This window comes from Nicotiana tabacum, chromosome 14, assembly GCF_000715075.1.
Source record: "Nicotiana tabacum cultivar K326 chromosome 14, ASM71507v2, whole genome shotgun sequence".
Taxonomy (NCBI): domain Eukaryota; kingdom Viridiplantae; phylum Streptophyta; class Magnoliopsida; order Solanales; family Solanaceae; genus Nicotiana; species Nicotiana tabacum.
In genome coordinates this window covers 64,525,545-64,542,549 of record NC_134093.1, presented here as the reverse complement: position 1 = coordinate 64,542,549, position 17,005 = coordinate 64,525,545, and positions in this window count along the sequence as shown.

The following is a 17,005-nucleotide window of genomic DNA, read 5'->3' as shown; positions in this document are numbered from 1 at the left end:
GGGGAGGCCAAGCCAGGTATTATGCTCTTCCGGCTCGTACAGAGGCAGTCGCTTCCGACTCTGGCATTACTGGTATTGTTCCAGTCTGTCATAGAGATGCGTCGGTATTATTTGACCCAGGCTCTATGTATTCATATGTGTCCTCTTGCTTTGCCCCACATTTGGGCGTATCTCGGGATTCTTTGAGTTTCCCTGTTTATGTGTCTAATCTTGTGGGAGATTCTCTTGTTGTGGTTCGTATGTATTGGTCATATTTGATTGCTCTTAGTGGTTTTGAGACCAGAGCCGACTTATTATTACTCAGCATGGTATATTTTGATGTTATCTTGGGCATGGACTGGTTGTCGCCCCATTATGCTTTTCTTGATTGTCATGCTAAGACCGTGAAACTGGCTATGCCAGGCTTACCGCGATTAGATTTGAGAGGTACCTTAGAGTATACTCCCAGCTGAGTTATTTCATTTCTTAAAGCTCAATGAATTGTTGAGAAGGGGTGTGACGCGTATCTAGCTTATGTGAGAGGTGTCAGTATTTATACCCCTACAGTTGAGTCAGTTCCAGTAGTGAGGGACTATCCAGATGTGTTCCCAGCTGATCTTCCGAGCATGCCACCCGACAGAGATATTGATTTCGGCATTGATTTGTTGTCGGGAACCCAGCCCATCTCTATTCCTCCATATCATATGGCTTATCCTGAGTTGAAGGAGCAGTTGTAGGAGTTGCTTGATAAGGACTTCATTCGGCCCAGTGTGTCACCTTGGGGTGCTCCTGTCTTGTTTTTGAAGAAAAAAGATAGTTCTATGCGGATGTGTATTGATTACCGCCAGTTGAATAAAGTCACAGTGAAGAACAGGTATCCATTGCCTCGTATTGATGACTTATTTGATCCGTTACAGGGTGCCAGAGTGTTCTCCAATATTGACTTACGTTCAGTCTATCATCAGTTAAAGATTTGGGAGCCAGATATCCCAAAGACTACCTTCAGGACTCGGTATGGTCACTACGAGTTCCTTGTGATGTCTTTTGGGCTGACCAATGCCCCAGCAGTATTTATGCACTTGATGCACAATGTGTTCCAACCCTATCTTAACTCATTCATCATTGTATTTATTGACGACATTCTGGTGTACTCCCAAACTCGGGAGGATCATGAGCAGCATCTGAGGACCGTGCTTTATACTTTGAGAGAAAAGAAGTTGTATGCAAAATTTTCTAAGTGTAAGTTCTGGCTTGATTTAGTGGCATTCTTGGGCCACGTAGTATCTAGTGATGGGATCTAGGTAGATTCGAAGAAGGTGGAAGCAGTGCAGAGTTGGCCTAGACCATCATCAACTACGGAGATCTGCAATTTCCTTGGTTTGGCAGGATATTACCTTTGCTTTGTCGAGGGAATTTCATCTATTGTAGCACCTATGACCAGGCTGACCCAGAAGGGTGCTCCGTTCAGGTGGATGGAAGAATGTGAGGAGAGCTTTCAGAAGCTCAATATAGCTTTGACTACAGCCTCAGTATTGGTATTGCCTTCAGGTTCGGGGTCTTATACAGTTTATTGTGATGCATCGCGAGTTGGCCTCGGTGCGGTGTTGATGTAGGACCGTAGGGTGATTGCCTACACATCCATATAGCTGAAGGTGCATGAAAAGAATTATCCTGTCGATGACCTTGAACTAGCAACTATTGTTCATGTCTTAAAGATTTGGAGGCACTATTTGTACGGCGTTCCTTGTGTGATCTACACTGATCACCAGAGTTTACAGCATCCATTCAAGTAGAAGGATCTTAATTTGCATCAAAGGAGGTGGTTAGAGCTGCTTAAGGATTATGACATAACCATTGTGTACCATCCTGGGAAGGTCAATGTGGTGGCCGATGCTTTGAGTCACCGGGCAGAGAGTTTGGGGAGTTTAGCATATCTACCAACAGCAGAGAGGCCTATAGCATTAGATGTTCAGTCCTTAGCCAGCTAGTTTGTGAGATTGGATATTTCTGAGCCAAGTCGAGTATTGGCTTGTGTGGTCTCTCGGTCTTCTCTTTATGATCGTATCAGGGAGCGTCAGTGTGATGACCCCCATCTGCTTGTCCTTAAGGATACGGTCTAGCACGGTGATGCTAAGGAGGTCACTATTGGGGAGGATGGTGCATTGAGGATAAAGGGCAGGTTATGTGTACCCAATGAGGACGGTTTGCGTGAGTTGATTCTCAAGGAGGCTCACAGCTCGCGATACTCCATTCATCCGGGTGACGCGAAGATATATCAGGACCTGAGGCAGCATTATTGGTGGAGGAGGATGAATAAAGACATAGTAGAGTATGTGGTTAGATGTCTAAATTGCCAGCAGGTGAAGTATGAGCATCAGCGACCGGGTGGGTTGCTTCAGAAGATAGAGATTCCGGAGTGGAAATGGGAGCGGATCACTTTGGACATCATTGTTGGACTCCGACAGACTCACCAAAAGTTTGATGCAGTTTGGGTGATTGTGGACAGGATGACCAAGTCAGCTCATTTTATTCCTGTGATGACTACCTATTCTTCAGAGCAGCTGGCTCGAACATATATTTGTGAGATTGTCAGACTTCATGGCATACCGGTATCTATCATCTCTGACCGGGGCACACAGTTTACATCGCGGTTTTGGAGAGCCGTACAGCAGGAGTTGGGTACTTGGGTGGAGTTGAGCACAGCCTTTCACCCTCGGATGGACGGGCAGTACGAGTGCACTATTCAGATTCTTGAGGATATGCTCCGTGCGTGTGATGGATTTTGGAGGTTCTTGGGATTAGTTCTTGCCACTTGCAGAGTTTACATATAACAACAGTTATCAGTTCAGCATTCAGATGGCACCATATGAGGCTCTATATGGTAGGCGGTGTCGGTCCCCAGTGGGTTAGTTCGAGCCGGGCGAGGCCCGATTGTTGGGTACAGACTTGGTCCAGGATGCCCTAGATAAGGTGAAGGTGATTCAGGATAGACTTTGCACAGTCCAGTCCAGACAGAAGAGTTATGTGGACCGGAACATTCGCGATTTAGCATTTATGGTTGGAGAGGAGGTCTTGCTTCAGGTATCGCCTATGAATGGCGTCATGAGGTTCGGGAAGAAGGGCAAGCTGAGCCCGAGGTAGATTGGTCCTTTTGAAATATTGCGGCGTGTTGGGGAGGTTGCTTATGAGATTGCTCTACCTCCCAGCCTAGCAGGGGTTTATCCGGTATTCCACGTTTCGATGCTCCGGAAGTATCACAGTGATTTGACTCATGTATTGGATTTCAGCTCAGTCCAGTTGGACAAGGATCTATCTTATGTTGAGGAGCCAGTGGCTATCTTGGACAGGCAGGTCAGAAAACTAAGGTCAAAGAACATTGCTTCAGTAAAGGTCCAATGGAGGGGTCAGCCGGTCGAGGAGGCGACTTGGGAGATCGAGCGGGATATGCACAGTTGTTATCCTCATTTTTTCACAGCTTCAGGTATGTCTTTATGCTCTTTCGAGGATGAATGATTGTTTTTAGAGGGGAAGGATGTAATGACCCGGCCGGTCATTTTGAGAGTTATAGCCCCGATCCCCATTAATTGTTTCACCCGTATCTTATTCTGCTATTTTTGCATTGCCGGGAGGGTTCGTATTGGTTTTGAAGTGAATTGAGACACTTAGTCTCTTATTGGGAAGCTTAAGTTGGAAAAGTCGATCGGACATTGACTTGTGTGTAACGACCTCGGATTTGAATTTTTATGACTCCGTTAGGTGATTTTGGACTTACGGGCCTGTTCTGATAGTGTTTTGGAGGTCCGTAGTTGATTTAGGCTTGAATTGGCGAAAGTTGGAATTTTGGCGATTTTGGCCGGCAGTGAAAATTATGATATCGGACCCGGAATGGAATTCTGGAAGTGGTAGTATAGGTTCATAGTGTAATTTTTGACTTGTGGGTAAACTTTGAGGTCATTCAGATGAGATTTGATATGTTTCGACGTCGGTTGTAGATTTGGGAAATTTCAAAATTCCTTAGGCTTGAATCCGTGCATTATTCATGTTGTGATGTTGTTCGATATGATTTGAAGGCTCGACTAAGTTCGTATGCTGTATTAGGATTGGTTGGTATGTTTGGTTGAGGTGTGGGGGGCCTCGGGTGATTTTCGGGTGCTTAACGGGTTGATTTTGACTTAGGTGAAACTGGTGATGATTTTGTATTTGGTGTCACCGCACCTGCGCACTTTGGGCCACATGTGCGGAGCCGCAAAAGAGGCTATGGAACCGCAGAATCGGAAATGGGAAGGAGGTCTGGGATCGCAGGTGCGAGGGGTGTTCTACATCTGTGATGCCCGCAGGTGCGAGTGAAGGAACCGCAAGAGCGGTCTGGGGTCGCAGAAGCGGACAAAAGGTTCGCAAGTGCGCACACGTAGGTACGACCTCTTAATCGCAGATGCGGATGAGGTACCTTAAGTGAAAAGCCACACTTGCGATGGGAATTCTGCAGCTGCGGAACCGCAAATACGATCCTTGGCTCGCAGGTGCGATAATCGCTGGACAGAAAAGGGCAAATACGAGGGTTGAAATTTCATAACACAAAAATTTGATTGAGAGCTCGGAGGAAGGCGATTTTTCGAGAGTGTTTCAGAGAAAATAAGTAGGTAACGATTCCTAATCCTATTTTGATCATATGTCATTAATCCATAGTTGTTTTCTTCATTAAATTAAGGAATTTGAGTGAGGAAATTGGGGAATTGGGGGAAAAGTTCCCCAACCAAAAATTTGAGTTTTGCATGGGAATTAGGCGTCGGTTTTGAATGATTTTTGTACGAGTGAACTCGTGAGTGAATGGGTGTTCTTATTTGGTAACTTTTACCCGATTTCGAGACATGGGACCAAGGGAGGTTTTTTGGGCATTTTTCTAATTTCTTGCTTTAGCTTTGATTTTATTAGCTATATTAGTTTCTTGTAGCTATATTTACGTTATGTAATTGATTTGGCTAGATTTGGGCCACTCGGAGTTGGATACTCGTGGCAAGATCTTGATTTCGGATTGTTTGAGCTTGGTTCGAGGTAACTGGCTTGCCTAACCTTGCGTGGGGAACTCCCCTTAAGATTTGGCACTGTTTGATATCTGAGCACCATTTATGTGAGGTGACGAGAATGTACACGGGCTATTTGTTGTAAAACATCCGTTTTTCACTAAGTCATTACTTGTTTTCTCCTTATTTGAAACACACTAGCCTATGGAACTATCCTGTTTAGGCTAAAATAGCATGCCTACTTGTTTAACTGCCTATTTGAACTGTGTGCAGCATGTTGAGTGAAATTTCCTGCTTTCCTTGACTTGAACCTAGTCTAAATTGTAGGATTTCTTGCGGTAACTATTATTTCGGTTGGTTGCGCTGCATATTTACTTTGGGACTACGGAACGGTATTCCGAGAGATTCCCCTGTACTGCATACTTACTTTGGGACTACGGAACGGTATTGTGGGAGATCCCCCTGCTCAGCATATTTATTTTGGGACTATGGAATGGTATTCCGAGAGATCCCCCTGCACATTTACCTTTGGAACTACGAGACGGTATCTCGGGAGATCCCCTGTTGTTATCACTGTGTTCTGAGTTGTTGTCTTTCATTGATTCTATTCCTGTTAGATTTCCGTATTTATTTTTACTACGATATTTCATTCAGTCTTATTTCATTATATTTATACCAGTAGGGCCCTGACCTGATCTCGTCACTACTCTATCGAGGTTAGGCTCGGCACATACTGGGTACCGTTGTGGTGTACTCACGCCCTTTCCTGCACATGTCTTTTGTGTGCAGATTCAGTTTCATCTTACCAGCCTCATCACTACTTGCAGTCGCTACTACTTATTGGAGATTTCAAGGTACATCTTCTCGCGCCCGCAGATCCTCGGAGTCCCCCTCGGAGTCCCTCTCTATCTCCCTATGTTCATTTTGCCTTCTTTCTGTAGAAATGATGTATAGAACGGTTAAGACTTCTTAGTAGCTTGTGACTCACGGGTTTTCGGGTTTTGGGAATATTTTCGTACTATTTTTTCAGAGGTGATAATTGTATATGCCCAGTGGCATTCAGTTTCTTATTAGATATTTGTTACTGTTAGTAGTTAATGTTCATGATTTTGTTTCATTTCCGCAAAATATTAGGCTTATCTAGTCATAGAGACTAGGTGCCGCCACGACGGTTCACGAAGGGAGAAATTGGGTCGTGACAGATAGCCACATGCCTTGAGAAAAGTTTAGAGTGATTTGGGAATCGTGGTGGGAAGCGACTACTTCTACGGATTTTATTTGAGATGGAAGCTACTGCACTGAGGAACATTGAGTATGGCAAAGAGGAGTTTGCTTGAAATGAAGAGGGGTGTGAAAACTTGATTATTGTTTTTGGATGCAACGTGACTTCGCGTTTGGAACATATTGTCGGACATTCAGTTGATGTCAATGGGGAAGGAACAGACTTGTACAGCTGGTGGATGAGCATGGTCTCAGGAGGGTTTACAGAATGTGTGGTAGTTGTACCTAGTGCAACGTCGTTGGAAGATGTCGGCATGGAATTCCACAGGTGGGTTATCTCCTGTGAGCATGTTAGCGGTTGCGTGATTTTGATGAAGTTTCTACGAAGAGTTCTACTTACTAATAGGCAGAAGGTCGAATATGCGATTGTGGCTGATAATTCGGAATGTTCATGAAAAGTTTAACAAGGGATTTTGAGAAATTTTGCGGGTTAAAGGTACGAGATCATGGGAATTGAGAAGGAGGAATCTTTGTTAGTTCTAGGTTTATGTAATTGTAGCTTAATGCTAAGTGGGGGAGCCCCACCGTCTACGATTAGAACGCGTGGTTGTCTGCTTGTGCGGTTTTTGGTTATCGGTGCATTGGTGGGTTATTATGACTAAGAAAATAAAACATCAGGGGTAATTCGAGCAAAGAACAGATGAATGTGTGCTATACTTCACCTTATCGATTCATGTGCAGTTTTGGGAAGACTCAGAGTTTATGCTTCTTGTGGATGTGATGTACAAGTAAAAGAATTCAGTCATTTCTTTTTGAGAGGGTGTTCATGTGCTAGAAGAGCGTTGGAGTTTAGTTATAACCCAGACCAGGACAGAGTGGGTGACTCTCAATAGTGGTTCTAATGGGTTTAAGGATGTAAGCGCGGTGTCTAAGGAAACCAACAACTGTAATTGTACACTCTACTGAGGAGGGACGTCACCGGGTCTATCTGCACCTGTGATCATGAGCACATCGCTCAAAAGAAAAAGGGCATTAGTACAAAAAATGTACTAAGCATGTAAGACTAAGAATGTATGTAAATTAAAGACAATATAAGAGACTTGATGCATGAATTCAACCTGGATACTGAAGACAAGCCACAGAGGGGCGTAAATTGTGGAAACCATAAAACTTAAAAGTATGCAAGCATTATAAAAGGTTAAGCCACTCATGGAGACTATGCATCAATTATTATATAATATATTATTACTCAGCCACTCTCTAGGGCATATTATTTAACATTATACCCGGCCTCGTAGATGACTCGGTGAAGTTTTATTCTTTCATCACATCATACCCGGTATCAAGAGGTCTCGGTCGTACCCGGACGCAAAAGGGCCCGGTAGTATTTCATAGCTCATTATTCCGTACCCGACCTCACTGAGAGCTTGGTCGTACCCGGCCACACAAGGGCTCGGTAGTATTTCATAGCTCATTATTTCGTACCCAGCCTCATGGAGAGCTCGGTCATACCCGGCAACACAAGGGCTCGGTAATATTTTGCATTGCTTCTCATTATACCCAACTGATCTGTGGTTGCATAATAGGTGCCGTACCCGACCGTCTATAGCGCGGCTCGATAAACTAAAATAAACACACACACACACACACACACACACACACACACACACACACATATATATATATATATATATATATATATATATATATATATATATATATATATATATATATATGTGTGTGTGTGTGTGTGTGTGTGTGTGTGTGTGTGTATATATATAAGTGCAATTCAATGATCAACTTCAAGAGACACTAATATTAAACTTGGGATGAATCATATTTTCATTCTTTGGGACACTATCTGGAAACATCTCAAACTTGAAAGAAATGTTTCTGGTAAGAGCGTATGAGAACAGAAACAACGTTACTTAGGACAATCCAATCTTACAACACTGAAATTATTTAGGGAGAAAGATTCTTACACCAAATTATGCCAAGAAGGAAAGTCATCCTACATACCTTATTGCGGAACTAGCTATGCTTCCTGAGTTCCTACAATTTTATGGTGGTTAACTATGCTTCCAATGAATCTCCAAAATCAATGTAACAAGAAAATAGATAATGCAGTGACGATTTCAGGCTTCTTTATGCTAGATTCTATAAGATCCACCTATGGTTCAGCCTTAGATTGTTTGGGAATCCAAAAAGGGGTTTGAGAGCATTTTGAGTGAACTAAAGTGGGTGATATCTCCTAGAATGAAAGAGAAGAGAGTTGCACTGCCATTTATACCATACCTAATCTAGGAAATTCTGCCGCCCCAAGTGCTAGATGGGTCGCCCCGCACCTTCCATTGCTCCCGATGGGACAACTGGTGCAATTTGGCGAAATGAAACTACCTTTTTGCCTAGGAACGTGCCTTTAGCTTATTTGTGGTACCAAAACCTCGTTAATCCTTACATTCATGTATGCGGGGAAATAATGTGGGGTGTAACATCATCCCCCTTCAGAACATTCATCCTCGAATGTTGATTTATGGTTATTTCTCTAGTTATCTTGGGTCGTGCCTGTTGTAGTGGCTTTAATGTTGCCTTCCATGGTATGGAACAAATGACGGTACCTGGATTTCATATCTTCTTCAGCTTCCCAGGTCATTCATTCTTTATTATTGTTCCTCCTAAGTACTTTAATTAAAGCTACCTCTTTGGTTTGCAGCTTACGAACTTGACGATCTAGGATAGCCACTAGAACTTCCTCGTAAGATAAGTCCTCTGTGACTTGAATATCCTCAATAGGGGTAACATGGGAGGAATTACCCAAGCACTTGCGAAGCATGGAAACATGGAATACCGGATGCACTGCTTCCAATTCCGGGGGCCATTCAAGCTTATAAGCCACTTGACCGATTCTCTGAGTGATTTGATATGGTCTGATATACCAAGGGCTGAGTTTGCCTTTCTTACCAAACCTCATCATGCTTTTCATAGGCGACACCTTCAAGAATACCCGGTCCTCACAACAAACTCCAAATCTATCTTTCGGGTATCCAAGTAAGATATTTTCCAGCTTTTAGTGGTCAATAAATGACTTCGAATAATTTTCACCTTCTCCACGGCCTGTTGCACCAACTCAGGACCCAATAACGTTGTTTAACCAACTTCAAACCAACTGATAGGAGATTTTCACTTCCCTCTGTATAGGGCCTAATATGGTGCCATCCGAATGCTAGCATGGTAGCTGTTGTTGTAGGCCAATTTGATAAGTGGAAGATTATCCTCCCAACTTCCTTTGAATTCCAAAACGCAGGCTCATAACATGTCCTCGAGCGTCAGAATAGTGCGTTCAGCCTGACCGTCTGTGTGGATGGAAATCTATGTTAAGGTTGAGCATCGTACCCAATCCTTTTTGAAGTGATCTCCAGAAGTTAGTCGTAAACTGGACACCTCTGTCTGATATAATAGAAATCGGAACCCCATGAAGTCGAACTATTTCCTTAAGGTATAACTCAGCCTAATCTTCAGCTGAGAAGGTAGCCTTAACTGGTAGGAAATGAGCTAACTTGGTGAGCCGATCCACGATAACCCATATGGAATCAAACTTTTGCCGTGAAGGTGGTTGTCATGCCCCAAACCTAGGGAGGCATGGACGGCACCCGGTGCCATATTTGGCCCGAGCGTACTACTCTGTAACTATGAACTTTGGAGAGGTAACCCTCAACTTAGGCCGACAAGGCCTACATATGAGATAACAATACCAATCAAGGCCACCAAGGCCACCATGAATGTCTACAATCACCAATACCAAACTAACATGTACACAGGGCTGGCAAGGCCACAATACAGATATACAAAATATACAAAACTCATCTACAATCCTCTAGAGATAACTGAACTGTATCATGGTCGGGATAGGACCTCGTCCTACCCATCAAACCTGTATATATAAAATGGACTCCAAGGTCTAGACCTGGTAGCTCCGAGGATGTGGAGCTTACCAACCAAGGTGATTTTTGACTCTGTCTACTAGGAAGGTTTATCTAGCTGTCTGTCAGGACATACAGGCATGAAATGCAGCGTCCCCAACAAAAGGGACGTCAGTACGAAATAATGTACCTAGTATGTAAGGCAACAGAATAACTGAAAGTAAATGGGAGTCAAAGATAATCTGAAGATATGCTTACCTGCTAATACTGACTCAACTCTCTTAATATAGTAAGTAAAATAGCTGTCCGGACCTGTAAGGCTCGGTACGTGTAACTGCTCTGCCGTAGTAGGCTCGCTCATAGGCGCTCAGGCATACTAGGCTTTGTATCTCGGCCATTCGGGGCTCGCTCATAGGCGCTCGGCCACAGTAGGCTCGGTGTATAAATTACCATCTGATAAGAGGTTGCTCAATAGAGGCCTGTCCACCAATTATAGCTCGATGGTGGTGAAAATACGGTAATACTGCCCAATAGGAACCTGCCCACTGGTTATAGCTCGAGGTTGGTGAAAATACTATAATACATATATATATATATATATCCTCTACTCTCTTCACTTGAATAAGGGAGAATGCTATCATTGATGAGACTAGGATAATATACATAAATTTAGGAATACGAACTTCTCTTTATGTTTCGTTATCAAACACATGTAGTTACAGGATCATGCTAAAATGAAGGAAAACTTTAGCCTTAACAAACCTTATCACCATCTATCCAATAACCACATTGAAGTCGTCTCATCACACATTAATGTACAACAACGATAATAATACTATCATTAAGCTACGAAAGGTACAAATATCACACAACGAACGACAAGCTTATTTTAAAATAAAATGGGCAGCATCTCCCCTATAATCTTTACTTCCTCCCAAGTAGACATAACAACAACAACAACAACAACAAGAACACAATAATAACAACATGTATACATCATTTTCCAACCTTATATCCATCACAAAATACCACAAAATAGCCCACACGCCCCAATCACTTCATACACAAAACGACAACCATAATAGTGTCAAACAACCCAAAAAATGTAACGACCAACGACCAGCCTACCATTTCGCCATTATGTGTTGTTTATCCACACCCTTTCTCCTCCCAAGCACCATAAAATAGTAGAAAAACAGATAGCACAACAACAACACGAAACAACCCACAAAACTGTCCACTATAAGTCGAATAACTCAGACTCACGGCTTCCAATCAGCGTCGCGTGACTTCTTACAATTATAGAACGATTTTATCTACTTTTCCAGCAGAAAAAACGGATGAAAGAGGTCAGTATATGTGCATTATTTGCTGAAGATCTCAGCTCCTAACTTGTTTCCTCAACCCTTAGGTTTTCCTCCAACTAGAACTTGAAAAGAAGAGAAAATCATTTAGGGTTTTGTGTTGAATGTTTGGGAGACGTTTGCAAAGGTTTATCTATGGTTTTTGGATCTATAATGAGTGGAATATATGAAGTAAATTATCCCTTAAAAGGGCTCTTTAGCCTACCCTAACTATCCCTTTTTGTTCATATTTTGTCCTTTCATTTAAGCAAGTAGGTGACATACCTACTTGTCACCTATTCATTCTCGCAAAAATGCAAATATCTCTCTTCTACGATGTCGTATTGACAAATGGTTTAATGATTTGGAAACTATAATTGTAGATATTCAATTTGATGGGTGGATCACACCGTAACTTTAAGCATATTAGGAGAAAAGCTCAGATACATTTGACCTAATTTTCAGCACATTTATGAATGTAACTTGTGATGACCTTTGCTAACTTTTGTTCCACAACTTGCTTGACTTAAAAACATAACACACGACTATGATAAGACTAAAATAACTCATAACATAACCTCTTTATCATGTTAAGCACCCTAGTCTCACCCCAAATGTATATGTTACAACATTCCCAACTTGTTGACTTTTGATGAAACTTATTTTCTTGAATTCGTTTAGCTTCTAAGTCTTCCAACCGTCTTGGTACTTGGTGTTCATGACCTTAAATATTTATAACCTCAACAGTAACATGATTATATCACTTTATGTACTTTCAAAGATAATATCATTTCTGAGCTTACATCAATTGACTTACGATGTACTCTCACGTTCGAAAACGTGGAGTGTAACATCATTCCCCCATTTGGAAAATTCGTCTTCGAATGTTGACTGATGCGCTTCTCAGTCTCATCAACTATAGCTCTACGAATACTTTAGTACTGTCCTTTCCATCTAGGCAACTGTTATGTGAATAAATCCAAAGGCCAGGGGATTCCCCCCTTTAGGACTCTTTCTCACACTATGACCTGCGGTCGAAATTCTTCCAATCTCGTAACTGTTGCTACCTTATGTCATGTAGCTTGTACGAATCTGTCCTTGTATGTGCGTCTATGTGACTCTCCTTTTTTCTCCAGCTTTAGCCAATCTCTAGGCCTCACTTTGTGAACATATACAGTACTATGACAAGTTGTCCCTCTAAGCATCTGTGGGTGTACTGAAGTTGTTCGCTCGGTACTTTGTCGAACTTACGACTATTGCTATATTTTGTTTCATAGACTCGGTTATCTATCCTTATGGCTTTACTGCATCGAGGTAGGTCATTCTATACCATAAAACTTACTTTAGTTTTATTAATATCGAGGCCTGCTACCCAACTCCAGGTTACTCTCTCGGTGCTTATCCTATATGTATAAATCTAAGTCCTTTAATGCTCCCTCATTACTGTTCATCTTAAGAATGATACCCTAATCTCATCTCACTGATAACTTGAAACCTCTTACGTAACACATTGTCACTAGGGCTCACGTCTCATCGGGGAACATCTGAAGTGATTTGCCTGATCCAACTAGGGGCGATACTATACTTCAATAACTGTATTTTCTGGCATCCCCACGTGGTTCTTCTTCTGGGAGTATTCTAATCCCGTGCAATTCATGAAATCCCTTTTCTTTAAATATTTACTCAATTAAAGGCCTAAACATCATTCTTTTATCATTTATCAAAATTACACTCTCATTCTACTACCTGGGTAGCATTCCATCTTTTCTAAATTCCCCTAGTCTTAAACTCCTCTGAGTTCATTCAGGCTGTACTGAGCTTTTTATCACTTACTAAAACCGTCAACTCTCTTGTTTTGATGGGTTTAATCCCGAGAACTTACCTATTCTCGTCACTTTCTCACTCACCTTTTCTTATCCTTACTCTTGTCTACCTAAAACCTTGTCGCTCTACCATACTTTATCATGCGACCTACACATATCTATTTATATCTTACTTGCAACCTTTCTTTAACTTGCTAGCACCATAGATTTCCTTATGTTATTCTGGAACCTCAAGCGAGACATCACGTTGTCTCTAACTCTTCTTTACTCTCTTAACTAGACCTCTCGGTACCTAGAAATCATAGGCTGAAAGATATGCCACTGACGACACCTCTATCATTTCTGGATACTGAATCAAGACGCTTGTAGCCCTATATTTGAAGTCTGGACTATTCACAATCTTCTGCACTTGAGTATCTCGTACCTTCTTTACCTTTACCTTTCTTACCTTTAACTATTGCATTGTATCTTCTGTCACTTTCATAACGTCCCTTCCACATAGGTGGAATTCACATCCACACCTTAAAGCTCTACTATAATACTTGCACCTCTGATGCATACACAATCTGGCGGGAGCTTCATACTAACTTCTTATAAGGCTGATACTCTTCTAACTGGCTTTATCGTAGAGCCGTTATAAAATATAGTCGTTGTGCTCTCTCTCTTATACCTCTCATATTAAGAGTGATTCTACAATGTTCTGAATCATGATTTCTATAATTATCTGTGTCTAATAATCAGACTCTTGATTCACTTAGCTGATGTAACTCTTTATTTTCCACTTCTGTCTCAGTCTTTAAGTAGGCTTAAGTTATCTTTCGATCTGCGGCTCAGGGTATTAGTTATTACTTTAGCCTTTCATGGACGCTATTGAACATCCATGATATAACATTCTAACAATTTAAGTCTTGGTCAGTGACGTGGACTCAATTCTTTCTTTTAACTTATACCGGAGTCTCCTATAGCTGTATGAATGTCAAAATATATGTTGCATGGATAACACTCCGAAATCTTATGTGCGTTCATAACGTAACTAACTATGGGTCGTTGATCAAATAATTCCTTTCGTGCCTTCGCAACTTTCTTTAAATGAAAGCAATTACTTTTACTGGTCGTTCTGCCACTTGTTGCATGAATACTTGGCTAATCTTAGTGCCCACATATATTGGAATTCTGTGTAACTCATATGATCTCTAATATTACTTTTGATTTTACTTCCCGTTCATCAGTCACGATAGGTGCCACTTTATTATGGAGTACATGCAATGTTGTAGTGAGACTGTTGTTCCAAGATCATTTATTCTTCAGGTGACTACGCTTAGGTTGAAGCCTTTTTTCATTATTTCCTCAGCTAGTCTTTCGTTGTAGTAGGGGAGGCCCGATGGAATTTTTGATGTTCATACTCGCCTATAATTATCCTTAGTTACTAACCTCCGCGCCCTTATGCTTGCAGGGTTGCTTCTAAACTAAAATTTTTATTGTCTCACCAGTGGCACTCTCTTTTATTTTTATAACACTTACACGGTTGTGAGGCCCCGTAAATATTTTACCTAAAACCCGGGATTTTGTGGTGCCGAAGTAGACTATGTGTTGACGAATGTGTAGATTCTTGGACAATTCGCTAGGGAGTAAAGGAAAATTTTTGGCGGAAAAAGACATTTCTGCGGCCCACTATGCGGGCCGCAGAATGGCTGCAGAATGAAGTAGAAAACTGGGCAAAGTTTGGGTGATATTGTGCGGTCACTATGCGATCGAAAAATAATTTCGCAGGCCGCACATCGACCGGGAAACCAACATGAAATTTTTCTGGAGGGAGGTTCTGCGGCATATTATGGGACCGCAGAACAGGTCTGCGAACCGCATAATGGCAGCAGAGTGGGGCAAAGTTGCCCAGTTCCGGAGGACCATTTCGCTTCCCATTTTGCAGACTGCAGAAGCATTATGCGATCGCATATGCAAGCGCAGATCTGTGACAGGGCTCCTTTTTTGTAATTGTTTTACCCGATCCTACTTCGATATATTCTAGAGTGAGGGAGTGCCAAAGAGTGAGAGGGGGAGTTCCTAAGCCCATCATCCATCAATTCTTGCTCAAAGGTGAAGAAATTGTAAGACGAATTCACTAGGTCTTCATCCTAGAGGTAAGTTTGTTTTACTCCATATCCCTCAATTTCGTGATTTTAACTGAAAATAGGTAATAAGCCAAGTAAACTTTGGGGTGTAGGAGTTGTTTATTTTACATGCATGTACCATCTAGGGTAGTGGGAAAATTGTTGAGCTCTTTTGGGTAAGCTTTGGGTAGTGGGATGATAGAATCTACCATAGGAGGACCATGGAACCTTAATACACACCTAGTGTTTGATAAAATGCTCGAGTGAGCTAGAATTATGAACTCCTTCCTAATTTTGTTCAATTTTGCAATATCTCTAAATAGATCGAAGTGGCTAGGATCTCTGGAACATTTTGGTAAATTAAAAGGGCTCGAGGCAAGGTATGTTGGGTAAACTTCTCTCTTAGAATTGAATTCCCATGATGATCTTGTAAGTCCCGAGTTGTCCATTATGAATTGACTTTTCTAAATAAGTTTGACGTCAGATGATGTATATATATATATATATATATATATATATATATATGAATATGTTCAAATGTGTTCCGGAATGTTCTTATTATATTGTGCTATTCTTCGGGAGAGTATTTGAAGTATGAGTATGTATTAAAATGTTGTGACTTCAAGTCAAGTCCAAACAAAAGTGATCACATCAAATTGTATAAGAGATCATATGTGCCTAAGACCCTAATTTGCTCAAGTATGTGTTTAAAGTCTTAATTTGAAAGGCCTCATTGTTGATAATCCATGATAATGATTGAAAATGGAATAGTGAGCTTGAATTATGAATTACGATCAATGTGGCAAGAATGATATTGTGTTATGGCCAATGATGTCAATAAAATGAACGACATGTAAAAGAATATGAATTGAGTGGTAAATACTTTTAATAAAAAATGCTTTGGGAGTATCAATTAGCCACCGAGGAAGGGTAGGTCGGAACAACTAAACCCCGAAACTACACGTACCGCTATAGGAGTGATTAAGGGTTAAATACCCGTGTTAATGTGATGAGACTTTTTCCGCTTATATGGGATGGGATTGGTGTGTTGAGATGTCTTCCCCTTAAATAGGATGAGATTGTTTCTAGCTAGATGTGATATAATGTCGACCTACACGGCATTGTGGTGAGACGGCTTAGCCGATTGGGCTGAGATCGGATGCCATGCCGCGCACTTGGTGGTATTGTGAGTGTATGTCTTGGGGTGAGACGGCTTAGCCGGCCGGGCTGAGATCGGACTCCGTGCTAAAACATGGTGGTTTATCAGTGCTAAAGATCTCCCAACTTAAATTACCGAAATAGTGTTGTTCACATGACTTCTTACTGACTAATTAATGAAATGCATCCGTCTCTTTATTTGTGGGTGAGTTGGGTAGACGGCACTATGCAGGCTTTCTCAACCGGGGTAACTCTGTTGAGCGTCGGTCACGCTCCCCGATGTCGGGACGTGACAAACTTGGTATCAGAGCCTAAGGTTTTAAATTGTCCTACGATGTCTCGGAGCCGTGTCTAGTAGAGTCCTTCTTATCGGTGTGTTGTCAACCACATCTATAATTAGGAGGCTACTTGGGAATTTAGGAATAATAACCT